At 43.3% G+C, this 6,463-nt stretch overlaps 1 protein-coding gene across 1 annotated transcript in view; it reads left to right on the forward strand.

The window, feature by feature from the left end:
• The first annotated feature begins 40 nt into the window (after positions 1 to 40).
• Positions 41 to 6,463, forward strand: part of ano8b (anoctamin 8b) — a 42,830-nt gene continuing 36,407 nt past the window's right edge. The window contains exon 1 of the mRNA XM_061826110.1: positions 41 to 101. The gene's annotated coding sequence lies outside the window, so the exon portion shown is untranslated. The remainder of the gene's footprint in view (positions 102 to 6,463) is intronic.

Raw genomic sequence — 6,463 nt, forward strand, 5'->3', positions numbered from 1 at the left:
GCGTCTTAAAAATCATTCCGTGCATTTTACAGCCACGGTAGTGAGGAGTTCTCATCCAAAGGTGAACGACGTTGACATCTGGAAAGACAAACGAAACATTTGTGAATATGGTTATTAGTTTCTACAAGTTTCTTGTTACTAATTGGTTATTTGGTTTACTAGCGTGTTTCTTGTTATTTGTGAGATAAAATCCATAAATTATTCAGATAACTAGTTATTATTCTAGTTATTTTCAAAAGTGGCTGTGTATTTGTATTGGGTGTACAGTCATTATGGATTGACGTAGTTATCAAATACACAATATGCACGCATATACATCCATCCATTTTCTTTGCCACTTATCCTCACAAGGGTCACGGAGAGTGCTGGTGCTTATCTCAGCTGTCAACGGGCAGGAGGTGGGGTACACCCTGAACTGGTTGCCAACCAATCGCAGGGCACATGGAGGCAATTTAGAGAGTCCAATTGATGTTGTGTGTTTTTGGGATGTGGGAGGATACCGGAGTGTCCGGAGAAAACCCACGCAGGCACAGGGAGAACGTACAAACTCCATGTCCGGAATTGAACCCGGGACCTCAGAAATGTGAGCCAACCCTTTCCATCTGTGTCACCATGCCGCCCGCATATATATATATACATATATATATATATATATATATATATATATATATATATATATATATATACACACACACATGCACACACACACTGAACTTGCCATACTTGATGTTATTTCATTAGCACTTAGCTCCTATTAAATATGAACACAGAATTCATGTTTCGATTGTGGCAGCCTGCAAAGGTTTATTTATACTTTTGATGTTCAAGCCATGATATGCTATTGCTGTAAGATAAGGTAAAGATATATCTTTACCCTGGATCTGGATCACTAACAGCTTTTCCATTGTGTGTCAAGAGCAGGAGTCTGGACAGCTCTCACCCAACAGATGTTGATCACCACTGGATAAACATCCTTATCTCCAACCAATATTTTATCATAATCTAACATAGACAGTGTAACAGAAGACGTCAAGTATCAGTTTACTGCCACGTAATCAGTTGTGTGGTACAACATTACTTGGTCATCAGGCAATAACAGGGCACAAATAGACAAATAACATCCTTTCACACTGCGCATGTTTTCAGGATGTACTCGGAGAAAACACACGCAGGCATGGCCAGAACATGGAAACCCCACACAGGGGACACCGGATTTGAACCCGGGTCCTCAGAACTGTGCTAACCAGCTGTCCACCATTCCGCCCAGTACTGTTTGTTTTGAAGGATACAAGTTTAGATAACGGCGGCACGGTGTAAAACTGGTTAGAGCGTCTGCTTCACAGTTCTCAGGAATGGGGTTCGAATCCGGGCCTTGCCGATGTGGAGTTTGCAAGTTCTCTCTGTGCTTGTGTGGGTTTCCACAGGGCACTCCGGTTTCCTCCCACATCCCAAAAACATGCATTAATTGGAGACTGTAAATCGCCCGTAGGTGTGATTGGGAGTGTTCATGCTTGTTTGTTTCTATGTGCTCTGCGACTGGCTGGTAAACGATTACCAATGACTGCCTGAAGATAGGTGAGATAGGCTGGAGCACTCCCACAACCCTTGTGAGAATTAGCTGCACAGGTCATGTATGGATGAAAGTTTACATTAGAGTCACTGACGTGTAGTAGTATATTTGCCTGACTTGGATGCAGCCAGTCCATATTCACTCTGTAGCCATTCAGTGACAAACTGAACCCCAATAGAGTTCTTCTTTTGATTGTGTTGTCATAGATAAGGCAGGTTATATTTGAGAAAATCATACTGAGTTGTGTAAATGAATAGAACCATGGCAAGAAATTGATAATAAAGACCTCTGTGACAAAGTGCACTTCACTTTAGAAACGATCTATAGGAATGTGCACGTTTATTATTATTGATTCACCTCTAGCGACCATCTACTCAACACTTTGAACTGAAAATAGTCAGGACCCTATTTTCCAGGTATATATATATATATATTTATATATATATATATACAGAGAGAGAGAGAGAGAGAGAGAGAGTGCCTGCATACATAGATACAAACATACATACCTGTACAGTAACAAACTGCATTCTCAAAATGAATATTAAAGGCCATCTCACTAAATGACACGCTGCACTGTTGGGAGTAACTAATTACATGTAACAATGTTATGTAATTAAATTACAAAACATATGTATTTGTAAGGTGGCTCAGCTGGAAAGTGTTGGGCTCACGGTTCTGAGGTCCCGCGTTCAATCCCGGCCCCGCCTATGTGGAGTTTGCATGTTCTCCCTGTGCCTGCGTGGGTTTTCTTCAGGTACTCCGGTTTCCTCCCACATCCCAAAAACATGCAACATTAATTGGGACATTCTACATTGCCCCTCGGTGTGATTGTGAATGTGGCTGTTTGTCTTGATGTGCCCTGCGATTGGCTGGCAACCAGTTCAGGCTGTACCTCGCCTCCTACCCGATGACAGCTGGGATAGGCTACAGCACTCCCCGTGACCCTTGTGAGGTTAAGCGGTTCAGAAAATGGATGCATGTATTTTTAATGTATTATATTCCTGGGACAAACTATATAATTTAACAGTGTTACAGAAATGTAACGGTTGCTTTTGGAAATGTACAGTATTATTAATTACAATAGTTACATTTCAAAATTGCCAAGAAAGCAACTTTTTTTTTGTTTTGTTTCATATTGCTTCTTCATTCTAAAGGTGATGCATCACCTATTGTGGTTGCCACTTTCTGTTCATGTGTCATTCGGCTGTAGTCTCAAATATGACCTCGAAGTTAGTTTATTTGAGATTTTAAAAAGGGGAAAGGAAAAGAAGAAGAAGAAGAAGAAAAGGTTGGACACATAATCCATTGTTAAACTTTTAAACACAAACCCAAATAGAGTGGTTTCCTATATGCGATACAGATATAATGCAATCAACACCTTTTTCAAAACCATTTATTTAGTTATCACATTTTGTTATCAGTTTATTATTAGTGTAAAAATAAAGATGTGCCCAATTTCAAAATAGCTATCAAAAGGTTTAATCCACTTTTTTTTTGTTAAGAATATAAGAATAAACATCAAAGGTTGATGTTGCAGTCATTCACAATCACGACAAAGTATTCAAACTGTAATAATATATAATTAGTTACAACCACCCATCCATTTTCTGAGCCGCTTATCCCCATGGAGCCTATCCCAGCTATCATCGGGCTGGAGCTGGGGTACACCCTGAACTGGTTGCCAGCCAATCGCAGGGCACATGGAGACAGAAAATAGACGCACTCACAATCACACCTCGGGGCAGTTTAGAGGGTCCAATTAATGTTGGATGTTTTTGGGGATGTGGGAGGAAACTGGAGTCCCCAGAGAAAACAGAAGGGGCCGGGTTTTGAACCCAAGGCCTCAGAATTGTGAGGCCAGCACTCTAAGTAATTGGTCCACCGTCTTCTTCTTCTTCTTCTTTTCCTTTCGGCTTGTCCCGTTAGGGGTCGCCACAGCGTGTCATCTTTTGCCATCTTAGCCTATCTCCTGCATCTTCCTCTCTAACCCCAACTGCCCTCATGTCTTCCCTCACCACATCCATAAACCTTCTCTTTGGTCTTCCTCTCGCTCTTTTGCCTGGCAGCTCCATCCTCAGCATCCTTCTACCAATATACTCACTCTCTCTCGCCTCTGAACATGTCCAAACCATCGAAGTCTGCTCTCTCGAATCTTGTCTCCAAAACATCCAGCTTTGGCTGTCCCTCTAATGAGCTCATTTCTAATCCTATCCAACCTGCTCACGCCGAGCGAGAACCTCAACATCTTCATTTCTGTGACCTCAAGTTCTACTTCCTGTTGTTTCTTCAGGCCCACCGTCTCTAATCCGTACATTATGGCCGGCCTCACCACTGTTTTATAAATTTTGCCCTTCATCCTTGCAGATACTCTTCTGTCACATTGAACACCAGACACCTTCCGCCAAATGTTCCATCCCGCTTGGACTCGTTTCTCCACTTCCTTACCACACTCACCATTGCTCTGTATTGTTGACCCCGAGTATTTGAAGTCGTCCACCCTTGCTAACTCGTCTCCCTGGAGCTTCACTCTTGCTCCTCCGCCCCTCTCATTCACACACATATTCTGTTTTACTTCGGCTAATCTTCATTCCTCTACTTTCCAGTGCATGTCTCCATCTTTCCAATTGTTCCTCTGCATGCTCCCTGCTTTCACTGCATATGACAATATCATCTGCGAACATCATGGTCCAAGGGGATTCCAGTCTAACCTCATCTGTCAGCCTATCCATTACCACTGCAAACAGGAAGGGGCTCAGAGCTGATCCCTGATGCAGTCCCACCTCCACCTTAAATTCCTCTGTCACACCTAAGGCACACCTCACCATTGTTCTGCTGCCATCATACATGTCCTGTACTATTTTAACATACTTCTCTGCCACACCAGACTTACGCATGCAGTACCACAGTTCCTCCTCTCTTGGTACTCTGTCATAGGCTTTCTCTAGATCCACAAAGACACAATGTAGCTCCTTCTGACCTTCTCTGTACTTTTCCACGAGCATCCTCAAGGCAAATGGCATCTGTGGTACTCTTTCTAGGCATGAAACCATACTGTTGCTCGCAGATACTTACTTCTGTCCTGAGTCTAGCCTCCACTACTCTTTCCCATAACTTCATTGTGTGGCTCATCAACTTTATTCCTCTATAGTTCCCACAGCTCTGAACATCCCCTTTGTTCTTAAAAATGGGAACTAGAACACTTTTTCCTCCATTCTTCAGGCATCTTTTCGACCGCTAGTATTCTGTTGAATAAGTGGTCAAAAACTCCACAGCCATCTCTCCAAATTGCTTCCATACCTCTACCGGTATGTCATCAGGACCAACTGCCTTCCCATTTTTCATCCTTTGTAATGCCTTTCTGACTTCCCCCTTAGTAATCATTTCCACTTCCTGTCCTTCACTCTTGCCCTTTCAACTCTTCCTTCTCTCTCATTTTCTTCATTCATCAACTTCTCAAAGTATTCTTTCCATCTATTTAGCACACTACCGGCACCAGTCAACACATTTCCATCTCTATCCTTAATCACCCTAACCTTCTGCACATCCTTCCCATCTCTATCCCTCTGTCTGGCCAACCTGTAGAGATCCTTTTCTCCTTCTTTCGTGTCCAACCTGGTGTACATGTCTTCATATGCCTCTTGTTTAGCCTTTGCCACCTCTACCTTTGCCCTACGTCGCATCTCGATGTACTCCTTCCTTCGCCTCTCCTCAGTCCTCTCAGTATCCCACTCTTCTTCGCTAATCCTTTCCTTGTATGACTCCCTGTATTATGGGGTTCCACCACCAAGTCTCCTTCTCCCCTTTCCTACCAGATGACACACCAAGTACTCTCCTGCCTGTCTCTCTGATCACCTTGGCTGTCGTCGTCCAGTCTTCCGGGAGCTTCGGTTGTCCATCGAGAGCCTGTCTCACCTCTTTCCGGAAGGCCGCACAACATTCTTCCTTTCTCAGCTTCCACACCTGGTTCTCTGCTCTACCTTGGTCTTCTTAATCTTCCTACCCACCACCAGAATCATCCTACATACTACCATCCTATGCTGTCGAGCTACACTCTCCCCTACCACTACTTTACAGTCAGTAACCTCCTTCAGATTACATCGTCTGCACAAAATATAATCTACCTGCGTGGTTCTACCGCCGCTCTTGTAGGTCACTATATGTTCCTCCCTCTTTTGGAATAAGTGTTCACTACAGCCATCTCCATCCTTTTTGCAAAGTCCACCACCATCTGCCCTTCAAAGTTCCTTTCCTGGATGCCGTACTTACCCATCACTTCTTCATCGCCCCTGTTTCCTTTACCAATATGTCCATTACAATCTGCACCAATCACAACTCTCTCGCTGTCTGGGATGCTCAGAACTACTTCATCTAGTTCCTTCCAGAATTTCTCTTTCAACTCTAGGTCACATCCTACCTGTGGTGCATAGCCGCTAACCACATTATACATAACACCCTCAATTTCAAATTTTAGTCTCATCACTCGAATTGGTCCACCGTGCCGCCCAATTAGTTATATTACTTTGAGAAAACAATTGGAACAGTTCCAGTACTATTACATTCTCAACTTGGTAACTTGCAATTGCAACCATCAACATTTTACTGTGACTTAATCTATCTTTTTTTTTCATGATAACTTCATATTTGCACCCCTTTGCTCTATGCATTTATTCACAGAATTGTTAACTGCCCTTGCCTTTCGGGATTCGATGATTGCATATACTCAGTCGATGACCTTTAATTTTTGATTGTGGCAAATTCCACTATTAGGCATCATCAAAATGCTCCTCTTCTCGTCTAATACGGCTCATGTGGTGAATCGTCCAAAAGGTGCGTGTGGCCTGCCCTCTTGCAACCCCCCCCCCCCCCTCACCCTCCCCCCCCCCTCTTTGT

Source organism: Syngnathoides biaculeatus, chromosome 7, assembly GCF_019802595.1.
Source record: "Syngnathoides biaculeatus isolate LvHL_M chromosome 7, ASM1980259v1, whole genome shotgun sequence".
NCBI lineage: Eukaryota > Metazoa > Chordata > Actinopteri > Syngnathiformes > Syngnathidae > Syngnathoides > Syngnathoides biaculeatus.